Source organism: Lissotriton vulgaris, chromosome 2_1 (genome assembly GCF_964263255.1).
Source record: "Lissotriton vulgaris chromosome 2_1, aLisVul1.2, whole genome shotgun sequence".
In the NCBI taxonomy this organism is placed as follows: Eukaryota; Metazoa; Chordata; class Amphibia; order Caudata; family Salamandridae; genus Lissotriton; species Lissotriton vulgaris.
The window spans coordinates 890,446,490-890,462,672 of record NC_141687.1 but is presented as its reverse complement, the minus strand read 5'-3'; the positions used below and the strand labels follow the sequence as shown (position 1 = coordinate 890,462,672).

General features: G+C 46.3%; 1 protein-coding gene across 1 annotated transcript in view; it reads right to left on the bottom strand.

The window, feature by feature from the left end:
* The window catches only part of MYOM3 (myomesin 3), a 387,718-nt gene that overhangs the window by 99,485 nt on the left and 272,050 nt on the right, over window positions 1-16,183 (bottom strand). The window lies entirely within an intron of this gene.

The window sequence follows — 16,183 nt, the reverse complement described above, 5'->3', positions numbered from 1 at the left end:
TTTCATTTTCAACATACAGGGAAATACTTATCTTAAAAGAGAGAATCAACAAATCATAACAGGGTCACTGATGTTAATACTAAGGGCAAATCTCGAAAAAAGTGCTCAGTGGTTTGACTTGATTTAATGTCAACATACAGGGAATACTGTGCCAAGAGAGAGAAATGATAGCTCATAACAGGGTCTCTAGTTTTAATACTTAGGGCAACAGGAAGTGCATACTGCTTATTGGTGGGTGTTACGTGCCCCGCAAAAAGAAAGAACATACTGCATGATCCTGAATTGACAGGTGCCTTGCAAAGTGATTGGTAGTGACAGGGACAATTCAAACCTTGCTCAATGTCGCTTAAATTGATGTCTCAGTCAATTTGTAGACAGTGTCAAATCATAGTAATGAAGTGCTCCTTTATGTTTCTGTCTTTGGGAGTTAAGTTTTGGGTCTGCAATGGACGTAAACTTAAGGAATTTCCCGCAGAACATAGTGTCCTCTACTTGAAGACAGGCTACGGTTGCCTGCCTACACGTACGTATTTCTTTCCTACAGAAGTACGGCCTCAACAGACCTTTTTGTTTTGTCATTAGACCTGGACAAGTGCAATAGATGTGGCAAATGTCTTCCTTTGAGCAGTTACAGAGCCGGCATGTTGTCTCACAAGACGTTCTCCTCCAGACGGGTAAATTAAAGCGAGTGCAGAGATCGCCTACCTGAAAATTCAGCAGGTTGAGCTTGGACTTTAACCCAAACAGTTCCCCTAGGTATGACTGGGGTTTTTGAAGGCCATATGAGCTTATTCTCATCCAAGCATGAGATCTCTTTGACAGCACAGCTTTATCGTTGTGGGATGAGATATTTTTCCCAGTTCAATTTATGGCGCTATTAAAAGCTGTTTGTGAAAGGGTTAAGGTCCAAAGATCCTCTGCCCTAAAAGTGGTTAGATCCAAATGTAGGTAATCATGAGCCTGGGAGTTTCTTGAGTCACTTGTGACTTTCCACGCAATACTGCTTAAGGTGGGTCTGGGATCGTTTTTTAACTTGCAACAAAGTTTTAAAAACGCACCCAACAGTTGAATGGCTCTTAGGAGAAGAGGAGAAATTCCCCAGTTTTGTAGCTTGGTTCACAAGATGTTATGCTGTACCTTATTTATCAAATGCAAAGTGAAAGTCCACAGAACACAGGTGTAGATTTTGATGAGCGACGCCTGGCTTTGATGATTAGCAGGGCATGCATTAGGAAGTTTGTGGATGTGCATGTTTGCTTGATGAACCCGGTCTGGTTCACCAAATCTAATGAGCCTGAATCAGCCCAGACTGTCAGTTCAGCAAACATAGGTTTTGCTAAATATTTTGCCTCCCAGTCCAGTAGCATGATCAACCAACTGTTGAAGGGTAGAGCTGTCTTCCCTGCTTTATAAATCAGAGCCAGGTTCGCTCCCTGTCGGAAAGTAGGATCTGCTTACTATGGTTACCCCCACTTTTTGCTGTGTTTCACTGATTTATCAACTTTAGTCTGGCTGGGGCCCTGCTAACCAGGACCTCAGTCTTTCTGCTACCTCTCTAAACTGATTGCATGTACTTTAGACACACTCCAGATTGGTTACTGGGTTACCCTTATGAGTCCCTAGTATATGGTACCTAAGGTACCAAGGGCATAGGTACCCCAGAGGCCTACCAGGGGCTGAAGCATGTATTATGCCACCCATGGGAAGCCTTCCAATGCTACTGCAGCCTGGGTAAGGTGGTGTAAGTACCCCTTACTAAGATATAGTATACCTATATCTACCTATATATACAGACACATATACACCTATAAGTCACTTCTATGGCAGGCCTTGACAATCCTGAAGGCTGAGTGCTTGGTTTTGTGTGAGAGGGTGCCCAAGCATGAGCTGAGCCCCTCTGCAGCTTTCGTAATTACTTCCTTATTGCTGTTCTGTGATACAGCCATACCATGTACTCTTAAGTGCATTATAACCTTGCAGTAAATGCTAACTTTGGAATGGCTGCATCAAAACATGTCGTGTTTGGTGTCAAACACTTTGCAATCTTACCCCCCCTGCCAGCCCTGGAGGTGGGGGGTAGAATTCCAACCTTCTAGAGGGAGAAGACATGTACACACTTACCTGACCGGTAATAGTTTAAAAGAGCCCCAGCATCACAAAATGGATGCTGCTGCCACAGACACGCGTCTGACCTCCTGCTGCTGGATGAAAATTCGGCAGGGAAGGCCTGGACCATAGGTTTCCTGTCACAGAGAGGTATAACCACCTCCCCAGACAGGGTGGGTCCATTCAGTGAATGCTTTTCAGACAGTGCCTGGGGCACAAAAGATGTTCCTGTGTATACCCAAGTTCAAACTGTTTTCTGGGGCACTCAGTCCCAGCTCCGTCATGAAACTGGACAAAGGGGAGGGGGTGTAACCACCCCCTCATCAGGTCCTTTCATAGGTGGGACCTTAGAGTAAGTCCATCCCCTAAACTTAGTATAAGTATAGAAACCCAGTCCCTAGGACTTTAGATAACCCTGGACAAAACTCTGCAACATATATCCTGGAACTTAGACATTCTATTTCGACCAGAAGATGAAAGGATCTCCCTTGGGGTCAAGGAGTGACTCCTCCGTTCAAACAGGCACCAAAAAAGCATCTTGCCGGTCTGCATTTTCAATTCTCCCGCCGGACCCCGAAGAATCTGTGACACAGGACATGGACTTCCAGACATCTCCAAAGCCAACACGAGATCTCAGCAAAGCTGAGACCTGAAGCCATCACAAGAGACATGGGACAGGAACTCCTGGACACCGTGCACATTTGCTAGTGCACCTACTTCCAGAGCTTTCCCGAATTTGTTCATTGGGCCACTCGTAGTCCAAGCCTTGAGCACCATTTGCACCGAAGATTGTGGCCCCACACTCCACGAGTGTTCCGTGGGCCCACTTCTAGCATTTCTACATGAGGCCCCTTCGCGATCCCTGGTCCGTCGACTGGTGGTCCCCACGAAGGTAATTCTTTGGTTACTTAGGCTTCCCTGGTTGCTCCAGATGTGCCCTGACTCCCCTACAAAGGGGGAGTCCCTCAGACCTTGCTGGTCTGCTCCGAAGCCAATCTTTGCATTCTGTGTGGGTTGCTGTTGCCAAGGCTTGTTGGGTCCAATCCAGATACCAAAGCTGCAGCACTCGACATCAGACATAGGACAGCTCGAATCCAGCTCCTGGTGGTGGTCGATGCCTCCAGGTCCTCGTGGCTGAAGAGTCAAGCTTCACCTTCAGCACCTGAAATCACCCGACATCCGTGGGCATCTTCTTGTTGCCTCCCTGCTCACCAGCAAGTGACCCAAATTCTGTCCCCTCTGCTTTCAGGTTCTTCAGATCTTCAATCCCCCCTTGGATCCATCTGGACACTTTTCATCTGGTCGCCTGCAGCCCTTCTTTGCAGCTCTCCATAGGAAACGACGACGAAGCCCGACACGAAAAGACACCTATGCACCCGGCTTCCCTGGGTGAGGTAAAGCGAGTACTTCGGTGCTCCCGTGTGTCTTGACTTTCGAACTGTTCAGTACTGAAGGGGTTTGTTTCCAGTCCACTCTTAAGTGTTCTTAATCTTTAAAAATCTAATCGCAACTTTCTCCATAGAAGTCAATGGTGATGTGATGTGCGGCTGTGTTTAGGCACTGCACGCGTCCACAGTGGGTCTCCTGCGTCCTTACCTTGGGTGTTTCCTGGTTGCCCCAGCGGTTCTACAGGCCCTAGGCCATGTCTTTATGTTCACAGCGGTACTTATACCACTTTCTTAGTATATGGTTTGTGAGGCCCCTAGGGCAAAACATATACTGTGCTAATTTACTGTGTGCTAAATAAGTTTACTTTGTGTACTTTTGCCTCTAGCCTCATAAAGCGACTAGAGGGATGTGTTTAGAATAAATACATATATATGTTATATACACCTGGTGTGGTTCTCATTTCATTTGGTCATTCATGATATTATAGACTGGTAAAACAAGCTGCTTTACATTCCTTCAAGACTTAGCCTGAAGGCTGCTCTCCACAGCTACCACTAGGATAGCTTTCTATAAAGGTTGTCTTTAAACCTACCATCAATGAGGGTAGTTTGGACTGGTGCAAGGTGCCAACTAGAATAGTGGACAGCATATGCCAGGCCAACTTCTCACACTCCCCTCCTGCTGTCTGGAATTACCTGGTTCGTAAGAACATGGTTGTACCAGATGGACAAATGTTTAGCCTAAAAGTGGGCGTTTTGTTTGAAGATCACTTGCGGTAAGCCATTGGGGCTCGGGGCACCATCAAGACAACCGTTAGTGATTATTTTCTCCTCCTCTGCTGAAGTGATAGGACTTACTTCCAGGTATGGGAGCCCTGTTTCATGAGGCCCCTGTGACGACTTTGGTCCCCCATACATTTCCTGTAGATAAATGGTCCAGTTCCCTTTCAAGATATTCAGGGTTTAGGGGGGGCAACTTAGGGCCTGTGGCGTGATTTACCAGTCGCTAGAACTCTCTGGCATCATTTCTTCAGGAGGCTTTTGCACAAGTACAAATATTCATCTGACTTTGCTGAATCCCATGTGGCCCTTTCGTATTGTAATTTCAACTTGGGGAGGGTCACACTCCGTAAGGTCAGATTTGAACTATTTGGAAGTAACTGCAGAGCTTGGTTCAACTTCTTTTTAGCTGTTTTGAATTGAGCCAAAACGCTTCTGGGTCGGACTTGTGCTGTAACTGGAACATTTGTTGCCCCTCTGGAAAGTTCTTGATCTTTCAGAACTAACACAGAGGGTTGGGTTTGTATCGCCTTCCTGCAGAGGCATTGAGCTTTGGAGGCTGTCTGAACGGCAGCTGTGAAGGGAGATGTCAGAACTCGCTGGTAAATGTGAGCCTACTGAAAGCCTCTTTAGACCCAAAGATGCCAGAATCTGAGCCTGAGATGAAGGGAAAGCCTCCTCTAGCAGTTCCAGACAGGGCAAACTACGGCTGCTGTATATTTGATCACTGACTGAGCTGTAAGCCAGGGTGTTTTTGCTGCGGCAGTCACATCATTTTCATGCTTGTCTGTTGAAGGAATCATCGTATAAAGAATTATGCGATGCAGGGGGCGCTACGAAATTCATTTTATTTATTAACACCTTCTATGCTCATGACGAGCTCAGCTCGTCATGAGGCACAGTACTCGTGTGCTCATGACGAGCTCAGCTCGTCATGAGCCGTGGAACGCTCACAGGCGGGGATAATTTCCCTGCTGTGCTGAACGTTCCACGGAAACGGGTGTGGTCATGACGAGCTAAGCTCATCATGAGCACACGAGCACTGTGCCTCATGACGAGCTGAGCTCGTCATGAGCACGGGGCCTTGTGCGGGCCCCCCCCCGGCCCCCAGCACAGCGGGGGAATTACCCCCGCTGCAAAGGGATTAAATTGTTTACTTACTCAGAGCCTCTCCTCCCCCTGATTGTGATTCCCTTGATATTCAAGCATCAGGTCTGAAGTACTGGCTTGAATCTGCCAGCGATATTGTAGCTCCCCTTAAACAGGTCAGGTTAAAGCTCCCTCATGATGCGCAAAGATGGTTCTCTGAGGAGCTCAAAGACATCAAGCTCAAACTTAGGCAGGCTGAGCGTGGCTGGCGACGTGACTACGCCCCTGGAAAAAAATTGGTATTCACGACCTTGCTCAAAGAGTACAAACTTGCTATTCTGCAAGCCAAAACCTCCTCCTTTTCTAAGAAGATCTTAGACTCATCTTCTAAAGCTAAAGATATTTTTTCTATTGTAGAGGAACTCTTGCACCCAGACAGGATCACTATTAAACCTCTCCCTTCTCGGATACTTTGTACTTAGTTTTTTATCGATAAAATTGTCAACATCAAAAACAGCATTTTCTCTGTTGCTCCATCTGACCCTGCCATTTCTATTACTACTCCCACTATTTCTAATTCCGAGCAAATCACTCAAATACCCCCGATCTCGGAGGATGAGTTTTTAGTTCTGCTAAATAAGGTCACTTCTGGATCTCCCACTGACTGTTGCCCCCTCATGTTTTGCGTGACGCTTTTACTGCTTGTCCCCCCCCCCCCCCCCCCCCACTGTCACTTTTGAATAATTCACTTAAAGCAGGCCTGGTCCCCAGCTCTTTTAAAATTGCTGAAGTGGTGCCCATCCTCAAAAAACCTGGTGCCGACCCCTTCCTTCTGAGTAACTTCCGACCCATCTCCTTACTCCCCTACTTAAGTAAGATACTTGAAGCCCATGTCACCAACGTCTTGAGCTCTTTCATCGAGTGTACGCAGTTCCTTGACTCCCAACAGGCTGGATTCAGACCCGCCCATTCCACTGAGGCGGTAATTCTTTCAGTGATGGAGGAACTGCGGAGGGGAGCGGACCTTAACATCAATCAGGCCTTGGTTCTCCTGGATTTGTCGCCCGCCTTTGACACGGTCGACCACGATATTCTGGTTGGCCGTGTCAGGGAGGCCGGCTTCCAGGGATCTGCCCTGGACTGGGTTCGCTCCTTCTTGAGCAATCGCCATCAGGCTGTTCGGCTCTCCCAGTTTGTTGCCGACAAAGTTGGGCTAACATGTGGCGTCCCTCAAGGCTCTTCCCTTTCCCATCTTCTTTATAATTTGTACCTTACCCCCCTCATCAGGTCTTTACGAGGTAGTAATGTCACTGCATTTAATTATGCAGACGACATTCAGTTGATCTTTGACATCGATCCCTCGGCTCAATCCGTCCACAACTTCCAGTCCACGCTGTGTCACATCAGTGACTGGATGGGGGCAAACCATCTCAAACTTAACCCCGACAAGACCGAACTGGTTCTTGTCGGGGTGCAACCAACCCGTGGAGCTCCAACTTCTGGCCCACCAGCCTGGGTCTGCCCCTTGCCCTGCTGACTCAGCTAAAAGTTTGGGAGTGATCATTTGTAATGATCTCTCGATGAAACCTCAGATTAATGCTGTAGTCTCCTCCAGCTTCTTTCATCTCCGAAAAATCCGCAAAATTGCCCGCTTCCTCACTACAGAGGCTCTTACCCTGACCTTATTGGCTTTGGTAATCTCCAAAATAGATTACGCCAACTCTCTTTATGTTGGTATTCCTGCCTACCAGCTGAACCGATTGCAGCTGGTCCAAAACCAGGATGCTCGGTTAATTTTCGGCCAGCCTAGGCACCAGCATGTTCGCCCCCTGCTAAAGACACTTCACTGGCTCCCTGTAGCCAAGCGTTGTAATTTTAAATTAGGCTGCACCATTTTTAAGGCCTTGGCCGGTCTTGGCCCGTCATTCATCTCCTCTTTACTTCATCAGTATGTTCCTCCCCGCGATCTCCGTTCTTCTCATCTGGCCCTACTCAAAACTCCTGTCTTTAAACGTAAGAAACATGGAGGGCTCAGATTTTCGTTTCTTGCCCCTTCCTTCTGGAACGCCCTCCCTCTAGAATGCAGGCTTACTACCTCCTATACCCATTTCAGATCTGTTCTCAAGACCCATCTGTTCCGTAGAGAACATAACTAGACTCCCCTCTTTTGCCTCTTCCGCCTCGACAGTTTGTCTTTTTTGTCCCCACTTGCTCACAGCGCCAAGAAACAGTCAGGTGTTAGTTGCGCTCTGTAAGAACCTTTACATTACATTACATTATATTACCTGCAATTATCCATATTCCGTTGTTTAACACCTCCCACCCTGCCCCTCCGGGCACCACCTCCCTGCCCCACCGAACTCCCTCCATGGGCCGCGGCTGCCTATAGCATTCTAGGGGTTGATCTCCACAGCCTCTCCATGGGGAAGGTCCTTTCTATATTGATTCACAATGCAACTGGGAAGTAGTAGAAGAGTGTTCAGAGCAGGTGTTCCAACCCATTTACCCATTTTCCTACATCTTGTGTGGTTAACCAAAAATCTAACTGTGACCACACGTTATGTCTATATGAGTAATATATGCTTTGCTTTTTTCCAGGGTCCTGGGTTTAACAGTTTGCCGTAAGTGATGATGTTCTTGAGGGTTTTACTAGCAATGATGTGTCCGCTAGCTGCTGCATATGGTCTATTTAGTTGTGGGTTCAGTGTGGTATTAAGGTTGCCTCCCCATATCAGGGTCCCCTGTGCCTTTACCTTCAGTTTACTCCACTAGATTTCATAGCATTTAGTGTAATCAACAATGGAGGCATAAGTGCTGATGAGCGTCTCTTGTTATTTTCATGCTAAGCTTAGTGCTATAGTGTACCTGCCTACTTCATCGATTTCTGATTGTGTAAGCTTGAATGGTGTACCATGATTAATTAGGGTGGCTATTCCTCATGCGAATGCTGATTGCAAAGAGGTGACGCTAATACCAGCTTATTTCTTAATAAACAGGATGTCATTAAAAGGAGTGAGGCGTGTCTCCTGCAGGAAGTCAATTTCAACTTTCTTTGTTGGTAGGCTGATACCTCATCTTCCTGGGCTTTTTTAGTTTGATCACATTCCAAGTGAGGGATGTGCATATTTTGTATAAGTTAGCCCTATTTGACATCTGGTTCCAGTTTCAAATATTAAATAAAATGACTGCATGTGAGCAAACTACATTTTATTGGCTATCGTAGTGTTGGATGTGTGCAGTGTTCTCAAGTCCTTATCTATATGTCCAGCAACATTAACAAACTTCCACTCTCCTCCCACACCAGCTGTCCCAACTTGCTGGCCAATAACTGTAACCCTCCATAACTCCCTTCCTCCTAGAACTTCCTGTTGTATGAATATTAACTCTGTTACAGCAGTAGTGAAACACAAAAAAAGAAATACCTTCCCATAGTTTACCAAAGGTAAGATGTCTTGGCCATGATTGTATATCATGCAATGTGAGTTTCCTGGCTAAGGGGGGTGCCTCCCTTTCTGCCACAGCCAAAGGGGAATTTGCCCCCCTCATCTGCTAGTGTGTAAAGAAGGTTCTCATCTTGCAGGCATTAGCCGGGTGATTTTAGTGGCAAAGTGCTTATATATATATATATATCTTGTGGGGAGACAGCAGAAGACTAAATGATTTTCTGAAGTGAGTCACAATTTTAACGGTATGGCCATTATTCATTTTCTCTTTGGGCAGAGGGGGTGAGGCTTCTTCATCAGTGTGTTGTGTTGCTTTAAATTTGTCTTTGGAGTATTTCAGAAAAGTGAAGGATGGATCGTTTGTATGCCTCAATATGTGGTTTTCAATCTAGCAGGATACAGTGTTGCATAAAGTATATTCAGTTGCTGTAGTTTCTTCTTGACAGGAAGGAATGCACTACGAGCCTCCTGAACAATTGGGTCAATTGTTACATATCCAAATCCAGATAAAATGATATTTTCCAGCCTTTATATTGAAAATCTCTCTTTTCTCACGCTAACTGCAACACTGTGTCTCTATTCCTAACGTTTAATAACCTGGAAACTGTGGGTCATGCAGGAGCTCCTGGAGGTGACTGTGGAGCTAGTGATCGATGGTCTCTTTTAAGCATGGGCGGAATATCCGTTACGCTCGCGGATTTTGCGGATTTTCAGTAAATTCGCAATCCGCGAGATTCGCGAATTTCCCGCAAAATCCGCAAATTCACACGCAGCGGAATTTTTTTCTTTGCGGTGTAAGTTCGCAATTGCGAACATGTAGGTGCGGCGGGCAGCAACAATCTCGCACTCGCGAAATTAAAAAAATTGCAATTCTGCACAAGAAATCTACTAGCAAGCAGCATAGACCTTCTGAAAATGATTATTTTTATCAGAATAACTCCTCAGGTTGACATTTGCCTGCACTTTTTTAGATTTGAGGCCTTTTGATTTTCTTTGGATAACTTTTGGATTAGAAATCAACTTTCTCATATAAGCTTGGTGGGGCATTAAAGTTGCTGTAATGCTGCTCTGCAGAAAAACGAGTTTTGCAAAAGTGAAAGCAGGTTAAAAAGTTCAAACTCATCATTAGTAACCGTTCCCTGTAGTGCTTCCTGACAAGGGCCCCTCCAGAGTTCAGTTGCTAGTTGCAACAATTATATGACCCTGCTCTGACCCTCACAGCAGGCTCATAGAATAGCTACAAGTAGGCCACAAAGGTCCTGGAAAAAAAAATTGCACTGCAACAGAAAGCACATTACAGATAAGGAAGCAGGTGCCAGACTGGAATTTTAAAACAGTGACACATTAATAAATCAACCCCAAATTAATTCATGTCAGTTGAAGCAGGCAGGTGTGCTTGCTTTTTCCCCCCATAATCTACAGTGATGATGAACCAGAGGGTGGCATAAGGCATTGATGTACCAGAGGGTGGCATGGGTGAAACAGAGGAGGCAGGGGTGAAACAGAGGGTGCTGGGAACCTGTGATGATGAACCAGACGTAGAAACAACATAATCGTGACCGTTGTGGGCCGACATGTAAGTTCGCAATTGCGAACTGTTACAAAAACCTCGCGAACTGTCAGAAATCCTTGCGAACTGTCAGAAATCCTTGCGAACACCAAAAAAAAAAATCTGCAAATTCCCAGTTCAGTTGCTAGTTGCAACAATTGTATGACCCTGCTCTGACCCTCACAGCAGGCTCATAGAGTAGCTACAAGTAGGCCACAAAGGTCCTGGAAAAAAAAATTGCACTGCAACAGAAAGCAAATTACAGATAAGGAAGCAGGTGCCGGACTGGAATTTTAAAACAGTGACACATTAATAAATCAACCCCAAATTAATTCATGTCAGTTGAAGCAGGCAGGTGTGCTTGCTTTTCCCCCCCATAATCTACAGTGATGATGAACCAGAGGGTGGCATAAGGCATTGATGTACCAGAGGGTGGCATGGGTAAAACAGAGGGTGGCAGGGGTGAAACAGAGGGTGCTGGGAACCTATGATGATGAACCAGACGTAGAAACACATAATCGTGACCGTTGCGAGCCGACATGTAAGTTCGCAATTGCGAACTGTTACAAAACCCTCGCGAACTGTCAGAAATCCTTGCGAACTGGCAGAAATCCTTGCGAACACACAAAAAAAGAAATCCGCAAATTTGCAAGAATTTGCAGATTTTGCGGATTGCGAGTTCGCAAATTCACAAAATTCGCGAACGCCAGATTCGCAAAATTCGCCCATGGTTAGTCTCTTTCCACAATTGGAAGTCGGGAAAAACTGTCAGTGCCAAAGAGGGAGATTAGCATGTTTTCAATTAAGGTTTCCATTATGCCAGTTTCTGTGAATTCATCCATACTCCTAATGTGTAAGTTATTTCCCCTATGCCCTGCTTCCAGGTCCTCACTTTAGTGTCTTTTCGGTTTAGTTTAGAGGATACTCATGTTTATCCATTATTGAGGCTATATTGTCCATGCAAAGGTTGAGCACATAGATATTGTCTGTCTATAGATAAGAGGCCTGCTAGCATATTTGGAAGGAATGCTTAACCCCAGGATCATCATAATTTTCTCCTCGCTGGGTTTTGACTTTCAAAGTGAACAGCACAGTCTTTGCATCTGGGTCTTTGCTAGTACTTTAGTCTTCTTGGGCTCTGTGGTCATTCCCATTTTATCAGGGCAAAGGTATAAAAAATAGTGAGAGATTTGTTGTAATTGTTCTGGGGTCCATGCTGGTTTTTAGAGATTCCCTCAGTGAGCCGGTGTAGTGGTGTGTTGTCACACATGGCTAGAGTTCCACTTTCATCCTAACTACTTAGTGTAGGCAGTAACAGCCCCAAATGTTCAGGCCCCAAGGGTGCCATCAACCTCTAACCAGGCAGATAATGGCACTCGCCATGCCCTGTCGAGGGGGGCATAAGCAGACTTAGCTCCAATGTCGCCTGTTTCGTTGTTGATGGTATGCCACTTGCAGATAGATGCAACTGACATACCACTTGCACTTGCATGGTGACAGCTGGCCAGACCTTGTGTAGATCGTACCAGGTGCCAGTACCAAAACTGGGAGCCCAGTTATATAAATAGTTTCTTTGATGTTGTCCCTGGCTTACATGCTCAGTCCCAGAGTCAATTGTTACTGTCCACCCTTCGCCTATGTAACATTTAATGTGGCAGCCTAATTTCAGCCATGAGCCCCAGTTGTAGCTATTATAGTGGCACTGGAGGGTGCTTTTGGCTAAGTGAGCATTGCAATATGAACTCTATCACCAATGCAGATGCTGCAGCACGCTTTTTGGATTTTAGTATTATGAGCCCTCCCCTCCCCAATTCATGTATGCACTCATGCGTATGACCGCTACTGTCCTTCCATGCACCATTTTTCCTTGCACACATCAGCTTATGTTTTTTACTTCCCCACCTTGGCAAAGGGAGCCTGCTTCAGTGCTGCAGTTCGCAGGGCCTGCATTCTGAACTTCAAGCAGTTGCAGCAGCTATCTTGCTGATTCAGCAGTGGTAGTGCTGCGCACCTTCAGGTCATTAGCTGTGGTCAGACTTGCACTATGCCATATGTTCTAGAGTTAGTGGGATCAGTGTCTCTCACCGCACGACACCCTACCACTGACACCGCCTCCAATGCACCTTTGCAGAGCAGCGCTGTCCCCATGGCCGAAGGCGTCGGCATACAAACCGACCATCTCGGTCGCCAGGCTATACCCCTGAGGTCACGGGTACTCATAGTACGGCCCGCGGGCCGCCTGCGTCCCAGCAAGCCTACCTTAGTGGCCCGCGGACCTTGCAGACAGGGTGTCCTCAAACACTGCCGGTTGCAGCAGCGGGACTCTGAGAGACTCTGCTCTGTGGGGGGCGGGTGATTCCAGTGATAGTCAGAGTGGAGCTGCAGGGGCGCTAAGAGGTGAAATACATCCCAGGCTGACACACAGGCAGGGTGAGGTGATAGAGGGTGAGAGAGGGAGGGAGGGAAGGGGAGAAAGGGGAGGGAAAGGGAGGGATTCAGAGGGAGGGAGAAAGAGGGTGACAGAGGGTGACCAAGGGAGGGAGACACAGGGAGACAGAGAGAGGGAGACAGAGAGAGGAGAGGATGGCAGAGAGAGGGAGGGAGACAGAGAGAGGGAGGGAGGCAGACGGAGGGAGACAGAGACAGATAGAGGAAGACAGAGGGAGAGGGAGACAGGGAGAGGTAGACAGAGGGAGACAAAGGGAGGCAGGGAGACAGAGGGACGGAGACAGAGGGTGACAGATAGAGGGAGACAGCCAGAGGGAGGAAGACAGACAGAGGGAGACAGACAAAGGGAGGATGGTGATAGAGGGAGGGAGACGGATGGAGGGAGACAGACAGAGTGAGACAGATAGAGGGAGACAGAGGGAGTGAGACAGAGGAAGGGAGACAGACAGACAGAGACAGACAGAGGGAGAGAGACAGAGGGAGAGAGAGGGAGACAGAGAGAGAGAGGGAGGGAGACAGAGAGAGAGGGAGAGGGAGGGAGAGAGAGTGAGGGAGACAGAGAGAGAGAGATGGAGTGAGACAATCAGAGTGAGTGAGACAGAGGGAGACAGAGAGAGAGGGAGGGAGAGAGAGGGAGAGAGAGGGAGAGAGAGATAGAGAGAGGGAGACAGAGAGAGACAGAGAGACAGAGAGAGAGATGTGTGTATGCTGGGTCTGGTGGCTCAGTGGCCGAAGGCATCCGCTTCAGGGACCTGTGTTCATCCTCATGGTCACAGCTTTTTATGTTGCTCTAGCCCCACCCCACTCCCCCATTGACCCCGCCCACACCGGTGCGGCCCTTGGCGTCAAACCACACTGTAAATTTGGACCCCCAGAGAAAGTTTGTGAGTACCAATGCCTTAGGTGTTACATATATACCTTTACCAGTATGTGATTTTGCTGCCTGAGTTACTTGCTCCATTCTTTACTCCAATGGTCAATTAACGTTGACTTAGATACTTCTCCTTTGTACCATCTTAGGGCTAGATGACGGAGTATCTCTGGTTGCAAAATACTGGTTGCAAATTCCAATCAGTATTTTTGCAATAAGCAAAAAGTTATAGGACCAGACTAATAATAATAGTTTGGTTCTTAAAATTCGGAATCGAAGTGATTCGCAATCCGACCTACCTCATGAATATAAATGAAGTAGATAGCGAATTGCGACTCACTATCATTGGAGTCCTTCACATAAGTAGTGGTCTGCTGGGGCTAGAAGACCACCATGACTATGATTTCTTTTAAATAAAGCAAACATTTATTTTTAAATTCAGCCCGTTTTCCGGGGCTGGTTTAAAAAATGTTTCCTTTTTTTAAGTTTGTTTAAGAGTTGGTAGTGGGCACCTTGACCACTTCCTACTTTTCAGCAAACTTTTTTACATCCCCTTAGGATCTCTTCCCCTTTGTGAATGTAAAAACAATTTGATACATAAGATACTGATTCAGTATTTAGAAGGGTCACCTACAATATGCCACTTCAAGATAATGCATTGGTATTCATTGAAAATAAATTTTAAGAGTCATAAAATCTTTTTTGATTCCTAAAGTTGGACTAGTACATAGGAAAAACCATTTTGACAGTCATGAATACTGAATCAGTGTTTGTGACAGTTAAAATTCTAAGTACATCTGGCCCTTAATTACCACCATGACTTGGACGTAGAGGATGTGAAGCAGCGGCCAGAGCTGCAGACTCAACAGTTTGGGAGCCTGGTTCAAGTCTCGGCCTAGGCACCACATCCTGTGATTCTGGGCAAATCACACAATCTACTCGTGCACATGGACAGTGCCTGGATAACCTCGCGTGTGATTGGCCGCACAATATAAATTTACAAACTAACTTTGCAAACTTACTCTGCAAGCAAAGTGTGGAGATTCTTGGCAACCACGCTGTTGCAAAATTCATTCTGCATATATGATGGCCTCTGCATGTCAGCCTGACTAAGCAATGAGAACACTGAGACACTGATTATCTTGAGTCGTAGAATGTTATTTTATTTGTGCCTGACAGTTCCATTGTACAGTCAATTTGATGTCCTCCAAAAGTAAGCTATGGTGTCACCCCCTCTTCCTTTGCATCCATCACTTAGAAATAACTCCTGATCTCCATGGTTAGTCAAATTCTATTCCCATTCAGTCAAACCTTTGTTTTCAAATGTCAAACACAATAGCCCTCCTGCAATCAAACTCTTCCTTTATTTGTTAAGCTCCTCTTTCCTATGCTCTCACTCACAGCCCTTCCAACTAGTATTCAGACCTCTGTCCATGCTCATGGTTGGTAACAATCTAATTCTAGTTGGTGGGACCTTCCGCATCTTTTAAACCCCTGCATCAGGGGCGCCCCTAGGCATGTGCAAGCTGTGCACCTGCACAGGGCCGCCAAATCCAAGGGGCCGCCACGCCAACATATATCCTTAATATCCTTAATAAAATAATCCTCTGAGGTTGGATACACATTTGTGTGGCGGCCCCTGGCAAAGATTTGGCGTCCTTTGGCTCTGTTCCTCTTCCAAACACCCTAACCCCCCATTCTTCACTGGCCTCCGCACCTGCGTTCCACCTGGTTCCTGATTGGCTTCTTTTTTTCCCTACCCACTGCTGAGACGAATTCGGAAGTGTAGGAGCAGCGCAGGTACTGGTCATCTAACGCCTTTTCTGGACGTTTTATTAAAACACCTTCTTGAGCTCCGGGGGGCTCCGCCCCGCCCGGACCCCCTAATCCGGGGCCCCTACCTACGCTCCCTGCCCAGGGCCGCCATGAGCCTAGAGCCGCCCCTGCCTGCATAACTCAAATATCTAAACACAAAATTATCCCACTATTACCCCAATAGCATCCCTCCTCTCAAGCACCTTATTCCACTGTGGGGGTCCTTAAAATGCCTTCTCTAAAATAAAGTTGATAACCTGGCAAATGGGTGGAAAATAATGGATAGTTATGAACGAGAACCATTTACATGGTGATAATCATGAAGGAATAGAAGGTGCATCATTTATTTGTTTGCCCATCTGAAGGCAATTTATTGCCAATGCAAATCTGTTTTTAACAACTTTCAACATTTTTTCTGTTCGAAGTGTGAACCAAATTCTTGGCAGTACAATTTCACAATTATTATTTGTGTTTCTTCTGATTTTGAGAAGTATTGGCTTTCCTAGAGTAGAATACATTTTCCCCCCTCATTTTCGCTTGTGTGCCATCCTATGTAAATCTGATCCATTAGTATACTATTATTTATCATTATCATTTACTTGTGGAACTCATGATCCCTTCTGGCTTTTTGGGTCAAATGATTGTTTCTTGACCATTGTGGATGTTAGCCGTTGTGGGTGATAGCCGTAGTCGG